Source organism: Lissotriton vulgaris, chromosome 5, assembly GCF_964263255.1.
Source record: "Lissotriton vulgaris chromosome 5, aLisVul1.2, whole genome shotgun sequence".
Lineage (NCBI taxonomy): Eukaryota > Metazoa > Chordata > Amphibia > Caudata > Salamandridae > Lissotriton > Lissotriton vulgaris.
In genome coordinates, this window is record NC_141693.1 from 762,002,791 (window position 1) to 762,022,721 (window position 19,931).

Sequence of the window (19,931 nt, forward strand, 5' to 3'; positions counted from 1 at the left end):
GATCTTGACATTGGTTACTTAAGGGGCATTCCTGGGCTTTTGACTTATGCACGTTGACCTGTTCAACAAATAATTAGGAAAGGCTGGTGAATATGACAATATTTCCATTCAATGCTCAGTGACGTAATCCACCCTTGAAATGTTCTTGAACAAGAGCATATCACCAACTTGTTTTGTATATTCATCTGTCGGATTTACAGTGTAATACACTGTCAAACTTGTGAAGACAGCTGAGAGAGGGGCGCTGGCTTACTATGTAATTTGGTACAGTGGGGAAATTGTACAGAAAAATAGGGCATGACACAAAAGGAAAAGTGATAAAACGGGGTACGATAAAAGCACATAAAAAATAGAGGGAAGGGTGGGGATAAAGGAAACAACCGGGGATGCGCGAAACATGAGAAGAAAGAGGTGGGGGTTGCGGGGGGCGGCTAGAAAGAGCCAGGAATGAGAGAGAGCGAGCTTAGAGAGAAAGAGAGTGAAGTGAGAGGTCACCAAACGAAACAGGAAAGATTCAGACGGAGCTGGGACATCAAACGGAAGGGGGTAACGTAGCGAGTGGGGAAAGGTGAAGACATATGCTGCTTAAAAGGTAGAGCGAGCAAACCCGAGAAAGGGGGGGGGGGGGGTGAAATTATGTCAGACGTTGTCGGAGAGCATGAGGATGAGACAACAATAAACAAGGAGGGCGGAGCAGGGAGGCGCTCAGATAGCGATGCTGTGTGAGGAGCAGTCACTCGTTGGCGGAGTCGGTGAATGGGCAGCGAACGGAATGAGGCTGTAGCACCTATGTGCATCATGTGCGCGACTGAGGCTGCTATTACAGAGCTAAAGTCTAACACTCCCGCGGACCTCACAGTGTTTGCCGAAGTACCAGGGTGTTTCAGGGCGCAAAGGATCCTGCTGGAGATGGCACCGCAACAGGCACTGGTGTGATTCGAAGCGCGTGAGTTTCTAATTTTTTTCATTCACCCCCTTTGGAACTGGCTTCCTAGTCCATCTACAAATAATCCTTCCACTTTAACTCCATCCCTCTGTTCATTCAACGATCCATAAAACATCAACGTATCTATCTATCTATCTATCTATCTATCTATCTATCTATCTATCTATCTATCTATCTATCTATCTATCTATCTATCTATCTATCTATCTATCTATCTATCTATCTATCTATCTATCTATGTCTATCTGTCTGTCTATCCAGCCATCATCCATCCATCCATTTCATCCCATCCTCCATTCATTCATCCGCCCCACTCTGTCTCACTCACCTTCTGTTTGTGTTGTGCTCACCGTGCAAGACACCGTCACCCGCCTGTTTCTATACTTCAGATTCACCTCTCATAAATCCTCCCCGTTTATTTCCAAACTGCGCGCCGCAGGGACGTGTCCTGACGCCTGAGCATTTCTGCGAACTGAAGCCTTGAAACCTTATGCCCTCTTTATACTTTATTTAAGTATTGTCACGTGTTCATATACCACGTCTTCGTGTTCTTGTTCTCAGAACACCCCGTGTGCGCTCCTTTTCGCCATACCTGCTTTCGTTAATCTTAACATGAACATGTAGAGGACCTGGATGGACAGAAGAGGCAGGCTTGGGGTGGATGTTCATATACGGGGCGTCCCTGGTGCGTGTGGGAAGACTGCATTGTGCTTTCTCCCTCCCCAACTTCTCTCTCTGTCGGTTTTAGGATTATCCCGTCCGCCCCGACGCCTCCATATACTTACTCTTTCCTTACAAAGTGGCCACTTAGAATATCTTCACTCCACTTAGTCTCGACAGGTTCTAAAACCTTCTATGAACTTGCTTTTTATTTGTGTGAGAAAAGCCAGAAATTTCAGTAAGACTGAGGAGGCATCCTTTCTCCGTTTCTCCCTCCCTCCCTCTCTCCCTTTTCTCTGACTCTCTATCACCCCTGTCTACCTCTTTCCAGTTGCTTAGCAAGGATGCCATGGGCCCTGGTGCAAAAAAAGAAAATGGCCCCTTTGGCTGCTGTTGGGGCAGTAAAATGCAGCAATTCTCTGGCTCTGAGCTCCGGTGCCACAGCACCTGCTGCCCCAGTGGTAGCTACGCCCTTTCCTCGTTCTCTCTGTGCCCAGTCTCCTAACGCGTCCGCCCTCTCGCTCTTTGTATTTTCTCCTAATGTCATCGTTTCGTTTGTTTTGCTGCCTCCTATAGTTTCTTCAACAACAACCTTTAGTAACTTTTACTTTACGTCGTGCACCCTTCCACGCGAGCCTCTCTGCTACCGTTCGGACTTCATGTATTATTATTATTATCATTATTTATATAGTTTTATATAGCGCGAACTCGACCAGACGGTATCGGGTACAGGAGCACCAAATACATTACACAAGGACTCTTTCATACTTTTTTTTTTATCTCTAAGCACTAGGAGATTACGTCATTTGCCCAGAGTCATACGATGTTACGCTCACGCCCAGACTCGAACCAGGTTCTCCATCTCCAAAGTCAGAGCTCTGGCCATTATGCCACACTCTCCCTCTTTTAAGTACGTACCTCTCATTTCTTCCAGTCCCGTCGTACCTCTTTCGTTCCTCATCCAATCTCATCTTCTCTATCGCCTCCTCCGACGCCTCTCCATCACCCTCGTTTTTTGTTTTTTTTTAAAACCCTCATTCTCTCCATTTTGTTCTCCTCTCTTATAAATATCGCTCACCCATTCTCCTTAGAATTGGCCCCCTATTTAAACGCCAGCCTTCTCTCGACTCTCCACCATTTTTTCGGCTCTCGCAAGCGGCTACAGGACTGAATCATAGAGGTTGCTGCTCCAGCAATCAATGTGCACACAGCATGTGCGCTGTAAAGCAAGCGTCCGTGAGAAAGGGAACTTTACAGGTGAAAGTCAGAAAGAGCGGACCAACTACAGAAAAAAACAAAAGAACACATATAACGAACGATAAAAGGCTTCTTTAAACCTGTGATGAGGTGAAGTACTAATCAATAGTGCAGCACATGCAGTGGCACCAGGGCCAGCGGGGTTTGGGGCCCATATTATTCCAATTAGCGGCTATTTTTTTATTATTGTTTTTTACCAAACAACTAGTGGATTTGCGGGTGCTGGGGTGAGAGATTTCCCTTACATTCGTGCCCATGGCACTCTTGCAACGTCTCTGACCATAATGCTACCAGTGTTCTCCTAGGTCATGGGTACTCTCAAACATTTCCCCAGGGGTCACAAAGTTTGGCCTTTGGTGCGACCAAGGGCCGCACTGATGCCAGGGAGTGGGGGTGGGGGGGGGGGGGGGGGGAGTTGGGTATAGAGGAAGTGAAGCATGTATATCTACCAGCTGACCTCAATTGAAATGTGAAATCAGAAAACCTGGAATGAATCGTGGCTACTCCCCTTGATCAAATTGTGTGACCATGGGCAAATATTTTATTTCAATTTCCCTCCTTTTTCTTCATTATCACATATAAAGGACCCCAAAATACATGACTTTAGGATGCGTGCTGTTCAAAACCATCTCCTGTTGGATGTAATCACTAATGGCATTGTTGTCAGGGTGGGGAGGGACAGCATGAAGGTTTCTAAATTCATGTTTGAAAACCATCACTTAAAAAAATACTTCTGAATGCACTACTATAATTTGATTTACTAAGGTGAAATGGTTCTACTGGTCAATTAAATACACTTTTTGAATTTTGAAATTTTTACATGTTTGGTGTCTTTAAAACTGAAGGTGTTCCTAAAGGTAACAGCCTAGTTACTTCCCTTTGTTTAACTGCAATGAACCTTTAAAGTGCTTGCTGCATATTGATTTTTTATTTTTATTTGAGTGCTAAGTCAGTATACAGCAGCCCAGTGCTGCTGCTGCTGCTGCTCAGGGGCCGCATGTAAAGGTCAGGAGGGCCACTTCGAGTATCACTGTGCTAGGGGGTAACATTAAAATAAGAAACAGTGGAATCAGTCTGAAAAATATGGTAGTACAACTTCCCATAAATGGGTCTCCAATCTATGCTCTCTTCCTCCAATTTCCTCCTGCTCCCTTTATCCCACTTCTCTCTAAACCCCCGTTTTTCTTCTTTTAATTTCATTTCCCCTTTCCATTCCACTCCTTTCTCCTCATTATGCTTGCCCTTTCCCTTCCATTGCCTTTTTATACTTCTTCAATCTCCACCACTTCCCATGCGTAATTTCACTTCTCTCTCCCTTCTCATCACATCTCACAATGTTACTTCTCTCTAACCATCTCCATTCTCTCTCCTTGTCTCACCTACCTCCACCCATTTTTTGAACATCCATTCTTTAAATTTCATTTAACTCTCCACACCATTGTTTTTTGCATCCCACTTTTTCTTGACGAATGCCGCCTTCCCCGTTCATCTCTTTTCATTTCTTCCTTCTGTTTAGCTAATGTTTCTCCCCATCACAAGCCCTTCTGCTCCTTTGCATTCTCTCTTCTCATTTAAATTTCCTTTCTCGACCGACCCCCCTTGTAATCCAATCCAATCCTCTCCCACTCCTCCCCCTCCCCCTCCCCTCCCCTCCCCTCTCCTCTCCTCCCCTCTCCTCTCCTCTCCTCTCCTCTCCTCCACTCCCCTCCCCTCCACCCCTCCCTTCCCCTTCCCTAGGTGATCCAAGAAAGCTATACATTTCTGAAAAGTAGACACAATTACAAATTCAGCAAGGGGACATGTGTGTATATCCCTCAAGAGTTTCCCAAAGAAACTCTGGCCCCCATTAGGATGGCGGGCGGACTTTGCCCGCCTGCCATCCTCGTGCAAAACGGGACCGCCCGCCATAGGAGTGGCGGTCCCTCCTTGGGCATTAGGATGCGCCCGACACACAGGCGGGCGCATCCTGTATTTTTACCATTGCGGCGGGCAGTGCTGAAAGCGCCGCTCGCCGCAATGGTAAAAATGCATGTTGTGCATTTCAAAGCACAACATGACAGGCACCGCGCGGTGCCTGCCATGTTGCACTTTGAAAGTGCACCCCCCACCCCCCGGACTCCCAGGGGGCCCGCAACGGGCCCCCTCAGGGAGTCTCTGCATGCCTTTCTGTGGCGGCATTGCCGCCACGAAAAAACATGTCAACAAGCCCATCATAATATGGTTGGCGGTGTCTCATAGACACTCCACCATATTAAACATTTTCGCCCCGGCAGCAAGGCGACCGGGGCTGAAAAGCGGCGGACGGTGTTTACGTCCACCGCGGTCCCCCTGCCATAGTAATATGGCGGGGGGGAAATGGGTGGCGGTCGGGCATTAATGTCGGGTGGATTGCCACCGCCACCATGGTGGTGCCGATCCACCCGACATTGTAATGGGCCCCTAACTGTTGAATTAAAGAAATATTGAAAATGAGTAGGAAAAAACAGCCATTTGTGACAGCAGTAACAATTCTTTACTCTGGCCGATTTACAAATGCAATATACCAGTATGTTCAATAGACTATTCTGATTGTAGGAATATATAGGATTTGGGATTTGTAGGTTCTCCAAGAAGCTCAATTATGAAGAGACAACAACAGAGCTGCACTGTGCAATGGTTTTTCTACGGGAACAGAGTATAGCGCAATAAACATTGGTGAAATATGTAGATTGGAAAATGTTATCAAGGAACTCAATGTATTTCTGAAATGGGCGCAAGATATGGAGTTTAGGAGAAGTGGGTTTATGTACATCTGTGAAATTGTGGTTACCCATAACTAGCATGTGATTAAGAGTGCATTTTCCAAATTATTATTATTTTTTTACACAGTGGTTTATATTTGAAAGGGACAAATGCAGTGAAATCTAATTGGTGATAACAAATGTTCTACAATTCTATGTTCCCAAATGTCTTCCAATAGAAATGACACCTCACTTGCGTGAGTAGGCCTAATGCCCAAGGCAGGAAATGGGCCAAAATGCAACATGGACACATCATATTGTTCCCGGAAAAATTACCCTTTTTTTCCCAATGCGGGTTTCTGTGGATTTTGGGTTCTAGTTCAAGCAGCACCTGGGAAACATAGCAAACTTGCACATTCTTTAAAACTAGACATCTGGGGGAACCAAAGGTGGTGTGGCTTGCACGGCTCTCACCAAACTTTTACTAAAAACACACATTTTCCTCACATTTCTGTGATGGATATTTCTGGAATCTGCTAGGAGCCACTAGCTTTCTACCATCTAGCATTCCACCAAGTCTACTGATAAGAATGGTACTTGTGTGGGTAGGTCTAGTGGCTGCAACAGGAAATGGCTCAAAATAGAACATTCACACATCACAATGTTCCAGAGAAAATGGACCCTTATTTTGGAAAGTAAGGAGCTGTATATTTTGGGCGCTAGACCAGTTGGCACTAAGGGAAACGTGGCAAACGTGCATATTTGGTGGTTTGCATGGCTCTCACCAGGTTTTTTCACCCAGAATCCCTTCCAAACCTTAAGGGTTGATAAGAAAAACATATTTTCCTCATATTCATGTGATGGAAAGTTGTGGAATCTGTGGAGACCCACATTCTTCCTACCAACTAGCATTCCCCAATTCTCCTGATAAAACTGGTTTCTCACTTGGGCGGCTAGAGCTAGCCCCTGCAACAGGAAACAAGATTAACACATCATATTTTTCCACTATAAACATACACTTTTTTTGCAGTGTTGATAGCTGTGGATTTTGGGCACGATCTGAATAGGCTCATAGGGGAACCTATCAAACAAAATTTTTTTAGAACAAGCCCCCTGGGGGATTCGAGTGTTGGGTGCCTAGCATGTTCCTCATCAGGTTTTCTCAGGAGAATCCCTTGCAAATCTCAAATTTTGACCAAAAACACATTTTCATCATATTTTTGTGATGGAACGTTCTGGAATCTGTGGGGATACACACATTTCATACCACCTAGCATTCCCTCAAGTCTGATAAAAACGGTTCCTCTCTTGTGTGGATAGGCCTAGTGCCCATGACAGGAAACGGAAACGGCCCAAAACGCTACATAGACACATTATATTTTTCCACTGAAAAATGACACTGTTTTTGCAATTTGGGTAGCTTTACAAATTTCCTAACACTTAGTGTTCCCAAAGTCTCCCCAAAAAGATGCTATCACCCTTGTCCGGGTAGGCGTAATGCCCACAACAGGAAAGGTCCCTAACCGTTACATAGACACATCACATTTTTACCCTGAAATTGGACCCTTTTTTAGCAAGTTGTGGATTTTGAGCCCTCACTCAGTCGGCGCCTACGGAAACCTAACAAACCTGCACATATTGTAAACCTAGACAACCAGGGAAGTCCAGGGAGGCATGACATGCATGTCTCTCACTAGGTAATTTTACAGAGAAGTCCTTGCAAACGACCTTGAAGACCTTGCAGCTAGGTTGCGACGCAACAACATACATATTTCTGGTATAGCAGAGACCACAAACATGGGACGCCCAGAGGTCTTCATTGAGCAACTCTTAACTGACCTATTCGATCGCACCAGCTTCTCGGCCACATACGTGTTGTAGTGGGCACACCGGTCGCTGGGCCCATGACCCCTGGAGAATACACCACCCGAGTATATCATAGCTCGCCTCCACAACTATAGGGACTGAGAAGCCATGCTCAGGCTGGCGTGAGAGAAGGGCCCCCTAAAACACCAGGACACCAACATTTTGATATTTCCTGACTTCACACCCATGGTGCAGGAGGCCAGATGGAAATTAAATTACGTCAAAAACTCACTCCGCAAAATGGGCATTTATATGTGTCATGCTGTAACTGGCGCACCTACGAGTGGAATATAAAGGGCGTCCCAAAATCATGGTCACAACTGCCGACATCGTCACCTTCTGCAGGACAATCTGCGCCAAGTCCACCCCATGGTCTATCCTCGTCTGTGTGCCTGAGGCCGGAGCTCTTGAACCAATCACCCCCTGCTATACAGGACGCTGAGTCCTAATGGATTTTGCAGACTTACTTGTTCTCGAACAATTGAGAACCCTGCCACATAGAGACAGCACCAATGACCCACAGACTGTCTCACATAATGCTTCTCAAAAAAGTGGTTGTTCACATGCTGTATCATTCATCTGAGTACAGGCGGACTGACGTGGCCGAGTTACAGACGAGCAGCCCTGCCGAGCGCCAACTGTTCTATATTGGGAATATTTTCTTATATTTCATTTTGTTTTCTTAGATTGTATGGGAATTGCTGGATTATGTTTAATCTGGTATGGGAGGGGGTGGTCCTGCAGGGAATTGTACCTTTTTGTAATCAGTTTAATAGTTTTAAGTTGTCTTGCATTATTGCATATGTCCCCAGACACAAACTACAGAGAACATAACCAGGAAAATAAAAATATCCCTCATATCATGGAATATTCGCAACATTAACAATCCGCAGAAAGGGAAAGAAGAGCTCTACTACTTAAGTAAGCACAATGTTAAAATTGCCCTACTACAGGCGACCCATCCTTCCCCATGCACTGCTCCTCCCTTCGCCAAACAGTGGGGAACTCAGATAGATACTTTTCCTGTTATAGTTTATATTTCCATGGCACCTGTATACTGATTCATAAAAGTGTACCATTAATTTCACAGGCCAACTGCTCAGACCTGAGTGGTAGGTACCAGTACAGATGGGGTACACAGGAGATCCTAAAAGTTAACATTTATTCACCCAATATCGACGACCCAGAATTTTTTCCGGAGCTATATACCCACTGTGATAGCCTGGAGATCAATCACTTGATAATAGGGGGTGACCTGAACATGCCACATTTTCCACAGACAGACACAAACAGCACACAACCCGTTGGCAAACCTTGCAGGAAGTATTTAGACAAATTACTGATTCCTATTCCTTATTGCATGCATGCGTACTCGACACCCAGACGCTCTAGGCTTCACATTCTACTCCTCCACCATGCCATCTGGCCTAGACTGGACTACTGGTTCCTTTCTGCAACTGTCCATCAGTGGTTCAGTGACATTGCAGCCCTCCTCCGAATGCTGTCCGATCACAGCCCAGTCTTACTCCAGTTGACATTTCGTATAGCTGCCCCACGGCCTATAGCTGGAGATTCTGAGGAGAAGCCCCACTAGATCCTGTATTCCGTAACGAATTACTAACTTCCATTATGGAATATTTCAAATTAAACACAGGCACGGTATGTACTCAGGCCACTCTGTGGGAGGGCTTTAAGGCCTATATCCATGGAGTGCGAATTTCCAAACAGGCGGGCATACTCCGTGACATTCGCACTCAATAACAACAAACTGAAAAAATATTACACGCACTCGATCGCCAATTGAAGATGAGGGCACGAATCAGATATATCAGCAGACTGCCCTCCTGGTGGAATTCGGTGAATTAGCAGAGAGGGAGATTAAATACAAGAGTATGCATGACAGAGAACATCGTTAAGGAGAGGGTGAGTGACCTGATCGCACCCTGGCCCACCTACTGCGTCCGAACAGAGAGCAAAACTATATAGCTGGGCTATGCTCAGATTCGAAAGCCACCATTAAAGGCAGTGAAAATATCCTACATGAGTTTAAAAAGTGCTACCGGGATTTGTACACCTCCAATGCCACATATAGTCCTTTAGAGATCACCTCCTATCTTGAAGATATAGCTATGGTGTGGCTATCGAATGGCCAACAGGAGTTTCTCAGTGAACCCTTAACATTGGAAGAGAACACTTAAGCCGCAACAGCCCCAGATGGTTCCAAGGCACAAGGCTTACATGGGCTAACCGGAGCCTTCTATAAATCGCTTATACAACAAGTTGCCCCACAACACCTTACCCTCTATAATTTGTGTTTACCAGCTGGCTAGTTGCCACTCACACTCTGCGAGGCAGTCCGTACAATACTGTTGAAACCGGGCAAAGACCCCAGTAGATGCTCATCCTGCCACCCATTATGTCTGCTAAATCTTGATAATAGGATCTTAGCAAAGGTATTGGCCACTAGATTGGCCTTATTGATGGAAAAGATCATTTCATAGCCCAGTCTGGCTTTGTCCCACACCGCATGATTTCCCTCAATCTCCGGACAATATTTGCAGCATTCAATAAGTTTGCCCCAGATGCACTAGCTTCAGTGGCCCTATTAGATGCTGAGAAAGCATTCGACTCGCTCAAATGACCTTTCTTAAGGGTTTTCCTCATGAAACTGGGAATCCCCCCCATTTTTCGCATTGATCATGCTATAATACGCCAAGCCTACAGCCCGTCTCAGAATAAACAGCGCTCACAGACACAATCTCTGTGCATCGTGGCACCAGACAGGGCTGCCCTGTCGCCCATCTCCTTTTTATTATTGCAATGGACCCCCTGTTAAGGAAACTAGAGTATAGGTATGCTCATCGAGGGCTGCAACTTACACATGGCCCATTGTTATTACCACTATATGCAGACAATATCCTATTGTTCATTCGGCACCCCAGGGACACCTACTACCGGTCATGCAAGAGATGACCAGGTTTGGTCATCTCAAAGGGCTCCGTCTTAACTAGACTAAATTAGAGCTTTTCCCACTCACGGACGCTGTCCAACCACTATCAATGGTGTATCCTCTTGGATGGACCACCAACGGTTCCAAATTTTTGCCTATCCAACTGCACAGGAATAAGGAACAGGTTCTCCAGCATAACTATGGGCTGGCAGTGGAGGCCCTGACTACACAGATGGACAGATGGATAGTTACCTCTCTCATTCGCGGGGCAAGTGGCCATTATTAAAATGGTGGTGCTGACACGTTTTTATTATTTATTTACTAATATCCCCATTCCGCTGCCACAATTCTTCTTCTGTAAACTCTGTGGCCTACTTTTACGATTAGTCCGTGTGGGGGGCTACCCACAGGTGAGCTGGGAAACGTTGAACCTTCCTTACGAGCATGGAGACCTTGGGGTACCAGATTTCTGTCTTTATTACCTTGCCGCCCAGTGCCATTATGCATACCATTGGTTCACCCAGACGCACGTATTCAGTATATATACGTCTTGAGCGCACTCAGGGGTCATGGGCGAACTCAGATAGACACATTTTCTGTTATAGTTCATATTCCCATGGCACCTGTATACTGATTCATAAAAGTGTATCCTTCATTTCACATGCCCACTGCTCAGACCTACGAGGTAGGTACCAATACAGACAGGGTACACTAGCAGATAAGGAGATCTTAATAGTTAACATATATTTACCCAATATCGACGACCCTGAATTGTTTCAGGAGCTATATACCCACCTTGATAGCCTGGAGATAAATCACTTGATACTAGGGAGTGACCTGAACATGCCACATTGTCCACAGGCAGACACAACCAGCGCACAACCCATTGGCAAACCATGTGGGAAGTATTCAGACAAATTACTGATTCATATTTCTTATTGCATGTGTGCGTACTCGACACCCAAACACTCTGGGCTTTACGTTCTACTCCTCCCCACATGCCATCTGGCCCAGACTGGACTAAAGGTTCCTTTCGACAACTGTCCATCAGTGGTTCAGTGACATCGCAGCCCTCCCCCGAATGCTGTCCGATCACAACCCAGTCTTACTCCAGTTGACAATTCGTATAGCTGCCCCGCGGCCTATAGCTGGAGATTCTGAGGAGAAGCCCCACTAGATCCTGTATTCCGCAATTAGTTACTAACTTTCATTATAGAATATTTCAAATTAAACACAGGCACTCAGGCCACTCTGTGGGAGGTCTTTAAGGACTATATCCATGGAGTGTGAATTTCCAAACAGGCGGGCATACTCCGTGACATTCGCACTTAACTACAACAAACTGAAAAAATATTACACGACCTCGATCGGGCAATTGAAGATGAGGGCACAAATCGGATACATTAGCGGACTGCCCTCCTGGTGGAATTCAGTGATTTTGCAGAGAGGGAGATTAAATTCAAGAGCCTGCATGACAGGGCATGTCGTTATGGAGAGGGTGAGTGAACTGTTCGCACCCTGGCCCACCTACTGCGCCCGAACAGACAGCAAAACTATATAGCTGGGCTATGCTCAGATTCGGAAGCCACCATTACAGGCAGTGAAAATATCCTACATGAGTTTAAAAAGTACTACCAGGATTTGTACGCCTCCAATGCCACATATACTCCTTCAAAGATCACCTCCTATCTTTAAGATATTGCCATGGTGTGGCTATCGAATGGCCAACAGGAGTTTCTCAGTGAACCCCTAACATTGGAAGAGAACACGCAAGCTAACAGCCCTGGATAGTTCCAAGGCACCAGGCTTACACTGGTTAACCGGAGCCTTTTATGAATCGATTAAGCAACAACTTGCCCCACAACACCTTACCCTCTATAATTTGTGTTTACCAGCTGGCTAGTTGCCACTCGCACTCTGCAAGGCAGTCCTTACAATACTGTTGAAACCAGGCAAGGACCCCGGTAGATGCTCATCCTACCTCCCATTATCTCTGCTAAGTCTCGCTAATAAGATCTTAGCCAAGGTAATGGCCACTAGATTGGCCTTATTGAAGAAACAGATCATTTCACAGCACAGTCTGGCTTTGTCCTACACCCCTCGACTTCCCGCAATCTCCGGACAATATTTGCAGTACTCAATAAGGTTACCCCAGATACACCAGGTTCAGTGGCCCTGTTGGATGCTGAAAAGGCATTCGATTCACTCGCATGGCCTTTCTTAAGAGTTTTCCTCATGAAACTGGGAATCCCCCCATTTCTCACATTGATCATGCTATTATACACCAAACCTACAGCCCGTCTGAGGATAAACAGCGCTCAAAGACACAATCTCTGTGCATCATGGCACCAGACAGGGCTGCCCACCCCCTATCTCCTTTTTAATATTGGAATGGACCCCTTGGTAAGGGCACTAGAGTATAGGCAGGCTCATTGAGGGCTACAATTTACACATGGCCCATTGTTATTATCACTATATGCAGATGATATCCTGTTTCGTTACCCCAGGGACAACTTACCACCGCTCATGCAAGAGAAGACCAGATTGGGTCATCTCACAGGGTTCCCCATTCACTAGACTAAATCAGAGCTTTTCCCACTCACGGATGCTGTCCAACCACTATTGAATATCCTCTTGGATGGACCGCAGACGGTTCCAAATATCTGGCTATTCAACTGCACAGGAATAAGGATCAGGTTTGCCAGCATAACTATGGGCTGGCAGTGGAGGCCCTGACTACACAGATGGACAGATGTATAAATTTACCTCTTTTATTGGCGGGGCAAGTGGCCATTATTAAAATGGTGGTGCTGACACGTTTTTAATACTTATTTACTAATATCCCCATTCCGCTGCCACAATTCTTCTTCTGTAAACTCTGTGGCCTACTTTTACGATTAATCTGTGCGGGGTCCGCCCATGGGTGCGCTGGGAAACTTTGAACCTCCCTTACGAGCATGGAGGCCTTGGTTACCAGATTTCTGCCTCTATTACCTTTCCGCCCATTGCCATTATGCATACCACTGGTTTCACCCAGACGCACATATTCAGTATATATACGTCCTGAGCGCACTCAGCTGGATGGACTACTTCACTCTCAGATACTACCCCGGGGCATAACGCTAGATACTGGAAATATTACGGTGGTCTCCACGACCAGATGAGACTGGCACAGGGTGAGACGTGTGTTGAATGGCAGCCCCCTTTACTTGAATGCCAACCCCTTACAAGATAACCCTTGGATCCCACCTGCAAGGGAAGTATTAGTTAAACGCATGCTCAGCATATACTCACTGACTACCCATGGCGACCTATTTCCCAATGGCTACGTTATGCATCTGATGGATAACACACGGGTACAAAACACCACCTTCATGGATTTCTTTGTCTTTAAGAGACTCCAGAGCACCCTCAGATCTCTTATGACAACATACCCACCCCCAACAGACGATTTCCCACCCCTTTCCATGGAACTCACAGATTCGTATGGCTGACATACAACATCAAAGCTATATCACGCCTGTATGATCCTGAGGCCAGATACTACCACGTGGGAACGGGGAGTCTGGGAGGCGGAACTGGGAGCCCCTCATACAGACCAAGTATGGAGCTATTGTGCACAAAAAAAGCTGGTTTCCATCAATCACAGACACAAATTGATAGATTTCAAATACTTACACAGGTGTTATCCCACCCCAATAGATATCGCCAAGTTTGATCATAACAAACCTGACAAATGTTTGAAATGCTAAACTTATGGAGTAGACTTTGCCCATTTATATTGGGCATGCCCATTGATTGCCAGTTATTGCGGAAATATATATGCGCATATCCCCGCTATGGCCGACCATACAACAACCCCAACCCAGTGATTGCCTTGCTGGGCTACACCCACAAAGTACCCCAGGCAGTTCGCCACTTGGTTTCTATGGCATTATTACCAGGCAAGAGAGATATATTTCTGCGATGGGGCGGGATCAGACCGCTCACTGCTAAAGAATGGCTGGAAAGCATGAGTGAATGCAAGTGTTTAGGAGAAGATTATGCTAATTTACAACCTCTCACATCTCGTCCCAAAGATATTTGGTCACCTGTCTATCTCTTCGAACCCTAGATCCGAATACTGAAGATTGCTCTTAAACCCCAATCCTTTCCTCATAGGGCTATATCTTTCTATTTATATATGTGAATGAATTTGCATTCTGTTTTCTTTTAGAGATTATACATGATGTTGTAGATGTTCTGAGCAGACCTCAGTCCCAGTAATGGGATGATATGATCTATCTTTATTATGCGATCTCAGATGCAATTTTACGCTGCATCCAAATTTCTATATAGAAACAAAAAAAACTCTGCCTTGACAAACACTTGAGGCTCAGGAAGATGTGTCTTACATTCACCGTTTATTTATTTATTATTATTATTATTTTTTTAATGCCATTTATAGAGCGCGTACAATTACCCTTAGGCGTCTCGGCGCTGAAATTGCATTAGAGTTTCACCCTAGACAGGAAATGCGGAAATGAGAGTTACTGATTGAAGAGCCAAGTCTTCAGTTTTTTTCTGAACTGAAGAAGAGTGGAACTGGTTCTTATGTGGATAGGTAGAGTGTTCCAGAGTCTAGGGGCCACAATTAAAAAGCGGCGATCGCCCCAGGAGGCTGTTCGACTGCGTTGAACCACCAGTTGATTAAGAGAGGTGGATCTGAGCATTCTCGGAGGGTTGTAAGGGATCAGTTGCTTTCTGAGGAATCTGGGTCCTAGGTCCTGAAGTGATTTAAAGACAATACACAGAGATTTGAATTTGACCCTGTTGTGAATGGACAGCCAGTGATATTGTTTAAGCGTGTCCGAGATGGGTGCAAATCTAGGTTTTTTTTAGAGCACTCGGGCGGCGGCATTCTGCACTGTCTGTAATTTTTTAATGACTCTGTTCTGGGCATTGAGCAACAGACCGTTGCAGTAGTCTAATGAAGACAACACTAGTGAGGAAACTAGTGTTTTTGCTGCTGATTCTGGTAAGTAAGGAGTGATTTTCCTTAACATTCGCAGCTTAAAATGAGCATTGGCAGCCACCTTATTCGCATGGGCCATGAAGTTGAGCTGGTTGTCAAAAGTGACACCTAAGTTTCTAACTTTGGCCGTGGGGCAGGGAGGAGTGCCCATGGCCGCTGGCCACCAAGTTGCCGACCAGGCTGGGGAGAGATTACCGAAGATAACCACCTCCGTTTTATCGGAGTTGAGTTTCAGGCAATTTCTTGCCATCCACTCACCAATGGCAGTCATCCCATCTTGGAATCTCTCCGCCATTTTCTGTCCATCACCCTTTATGGCCAGAACCAACTGGGTGTCGTCGGCGTATGAGGTCAGGCCCATCCCGTAGGCTTTGATGACACTAGCGAGGTCCGACACATATATATTAAATAGTGTCGGACTCAGGGATGAGCCTTGTGGGACCCCACACGGTAACGACAGGTCGGCCGACTGGAAGGGACCCAGTGTAACCACCTGAGTTCTGTTGGTCAGGAAAGAGGCCAGAAGATCTCTAGCAGTGAGCTGAATGCCCATCCTCTCGACACGGTCGACCAAAATCTTGTGGTCGACCGTGTCGAAAGCAGCCGACAAGTCAAGGAGGACTAATACAGCAGTACCTCCTTGGTCACGAATGACTCTTATATCGTCGGCTGCTTTGATGAGAGCGGTTTCCGTGCCATGGTATTTGCGGAAGCCGAACTGGGTATCATCCAGCAAATGATTGTTCTCTATGTAGGCTGATAACTGCTGGTTCATAGCCTTTTCTATGACCTTTGCTAGGAAAGGGAGACTTGCAATGGGACGGTAGTTCTTCAGTTCGCTTTTATCTAGCCCAGCTTTTTTAAGCAGAGGTTTGATCAGTGTATTTTTCAAGGAGTCAGGGTAGGAACCGGATGCTAGAATAATGTTACAAAGGGTGGTTATGATGGGGACGACTGTGTCTGGTACTGTGACTAGTACAGAAGAGGGGCAGGGATCCAAAGCTGATCCAGCTTTAATCGTATTGAAAATGCTCTTAACTTGATCAGTGGTGAGGGCATTGAAAGAGGTCATAGTAGTACTAGTTGGATTAGTCAAAGAAGTGATCAGAGGGGTGGAAGCACTACTGTGGACCTGGTCAAGATTAAATGCTTGATAAATATCGTTGACTTTAGTAAAGAAAAAGTCTGACAAGGCACTCACTGTGCTAAATCCAACTCCTTCCAGTTTGTGGATGCAAGTTGGGGGTGTCTGCTACTGCCTGCCAAAGCACACATTCATCGATCTGAGTGAGCATCTCTACCTTAGTCATTGAGGCAAACATACTGGGGAAAACTGCCTAAGTTCCCTAGAGAGTATGTCCTAAACTTCAAAAGGAGCATTTGTTGTTGACACAAAGGGTTGTCAGTGAGAATGTGGCTTATGTCCTATCAACTGCTATGTGCAGTGCTGTGACTGTTATGCACTTGTCATACAGCAAACATCTACTAAGTTCTGATGGTGGATGAACATGGCAAGCAGGACATATATCACACCCATACGTGTAGCGAGCATTACAGAGTCCTCTGTTATGTATTGTGTGTTTGTAAAGTGCAATATCATCCGAGAAGGTATCCTGTCACCCGCCCAGGAACAGTCAGGGCTGATTCATGGATTCACCTGGTTAAAGAGCCGAGTGTCCAGCTTCATGCAGAATGTTTCAATTTTGGAGACAACGCTTATGTGTAGAGGCATTCGCCCTTTCAAAACAAATTAGGAGAAGTCACTTTTCCCTTATCTGGTGCTGCAAATGCATGGGATGTGTGAGAGTATGAGTCCTGCCGAGCAAAGAGTCTGGAAATTTTCTGAAATCTGAGGCAGTGTTAAGGAATATTGGGACAATCTGAGTAGGGCTTTGAATGTGTGTATTTGGAGCTTGAACAGAGATGTGGATGGAGAGCAAGTGAATCTGTTTGAGGTGCAGAGTGTGTGTGTGGTGGGAGGTTGAAGAAGGAGTATGTCTGATGCATTCTGTATGGTTGGTAGTCATCTGAATAGTTGAGTGAGTCAGTAATTTAGTATTGGGGTGAATTTCGCACCAATGGGATGAGACTGTTGTTGAAGATTCAGTGACGGCATGTGTATCTGTACTACCATGACTATCTGCCTTCTACCTACGCGATATCCCTGTGAAAGCACAGCTAGCCTAAGTTTTCATGCCTCTTCTTGCTTCTGCCCCACTGAAAACCTTCACTAATCCTGTATTCTTGCAAAGTGATTGTTTACTAATGCCTCCTGTTGCTAGCTATTTAAAACTCTAGAAAACGTGACTTTAATTTGCATTTAGTGTACTCACTGTGCAAAATCAAACTCCTTCCACTTTATGAATGCAAGTTGGGGATGCAGCAGAGTGTCTTATAAGACACACAGTCCTTCAACTGAGTGATCATATCTAGCTTTGATACAAAAGCAAATATGCAGCAGAAGAGTGCCCAAGGTCCCTAAAGAGCACTTGAAAAACTAGCAAGGTTTACTCCATATTTGGATTTGGATTTGGATTTGGATGAGGATTTGTAGAGCGCATAGCTACCCTTGGGCATCCCAGCGCTAAGAGGACCAAGATTCTTCCGAGTGGGGTCGATGCAGGAAGGTGTTTAGGGAAAGAGCCAGGTTTTAAATTTTTTCCGGAATGATAGTAAGTTCTGTTCACTCCTCATGGGTAGTGGGAGGGAGTTCCACAGTTTAGGCGCATTGTAGGCGAACCTGCGGCCGCCCGATCTAGCCTTTTTTCCATAACAAGGTGTATCATATTCTGTCCACCATTATGTAGAGTGTGGGGCTAAAGTGCACTTGAAACACAAAGAGAGGGACTGGGGCATAACAGGTCTAGCATACGTGCCCCTAAAAGTCAGTAGCAGGAACAAGGGTATGCCGTTTCTAATGGTGGCAGGACAATGGGATGCGATGGGGGAGGGGGGGTTTACCAGGTGGAAAAAGAAGAAGGGTGGAGGGGGAGTAGCTCCTTTAGGAGCATGGGCCCTCACACACCCCAAGAGGTGTCATGCTTCATCATCGAGCAGCTCTTCATTGGGTCAGCACTGCAATGCCCAACGGGCCCCGCAAGGGGGCTCTTTGCTGGTGGTCTTTTCTTTTTGCAGATGTGAGATTGAAGGTTTGGAGGGGCATATGTGTTGAAAGTAGTATGAGTAGAGGTGGAGAAGAGTGTTGTGAAAAATAAAAATAGCTACAGGAATCCCAAAGTGTACTTTTATTGGCTGGGTCCCTATGCTATTGTAAAAACAGTAGACTGTAAACTCTTAGCCGGAGAAGGAAAATGTATAGCTTCTCGAGCACAAATTTGTGAATGTGGGGTGAATGAGGTCAACATGTTTCATGCCTTTTGCAGTCCTATGGATTTCAGCATTTAGTCAGGACCAGGGGATCCTTGTCTACTCAGATAGTGACGGTGTAAGGATGACTGTGGAATACCTACTGTACCCTTTAATTTAACTGTGTTGTGTCATGTAAATTTATACAAATATACAATCTACCTTCTGGATACAACTGGAAGGGGAATACACATGGATACAGTTAAATACCCAAGGCAACAGTGATATCACGGCCAAGGTACACAATAATTGGTAGAAGAACTTTGCAGAGCACTCTAAAAACAGTAATTCATCAGCTGGTTAGTGAAACAGATATTGGTATTTATAAAATCAAGATCATCCATTTACAAAGACAACAAGTATGGTTCCATAAAAAATACGAAAAAGTACATTTGTTAGTTCTTCATGCAATTGGTCTTGTTGAATGAGGGAATGGCGGTATCAGTATGTTAGTGTGATACTCAAAATAAGGCTCCGCTGCGAGTACCGTCGTGGTGTACCATCGCAGGTAAGCCACAGTGCATGTGACCCTGGTATCATTCCACAGGAGTTGCCAGGTAGTGGCACATAGGCTGCAAGGTGACTCACCTAATGGGGGGGGGGGGCTCATTGCCCCTGTCATTACAGCTGGATCATGTGCACATTGGTGTAAACTGAGAGCCTGAAAGGAAAGTTACATTTAGGAGCCAGAAAGTGAAAGACCCAAATTAACGGTGCCGGAGTTGCATGGAATCAAGAAGTGACAATGGTTACTTTTCGCTCTATCATTGGGTTAGCCACAGGATCGGATAAAAAAAATTGGCAGGTCCGGTTAAGATATAGCGGTAAAGGTACCTCTGAGAGGATCTTTCACTGGAGGGGGATTAAAAGCCATGGAGCCCAGTGAGGTACTCAAAACGAGAGGGTGATGGGTAGTCTAAACAGTGTCACACCACATAATCACGCATTTGCATGTCGGCAAACTATTGCAGATTTCAGAGGTGCCTGCATCATAGTACAAGAGGATACTCATTGATTGGTGCTCTGGAAGGTAGGAGACCTATCCTACGTCCAGCTGCCACGGATTGTGCTGGATCTTCAAGTGTGTGGGATAGTTAACTACGATGTTAGGGGCATGTAGTAACAACTAGACTGTGGACGCGGTAAGGCATA

General features: G+C 45.5%; 1 protein-coding gene across 1 annotated transcript in view; it reads left to right on the forward strand.

The window, feature by feature from the left end:
- The first annotated feature begins 463 nt into the window (after window positions 1-463).
- Window positions 464-19,931, forward strand: part of LOC147711521 (neuromedin-U receptor 1-like) — a 217,114-nt gene continuing 197,646 nt past the window's right edge. Inside the window, exon 1 of the mRNA XM_086920205.1 lies at window positions 464-946. The gene's annotated coding sequence lies outside the window, so the exon portion shown is untranslated. The remainder of the gene's footprint in view (window positions 947-19,931) is intronic.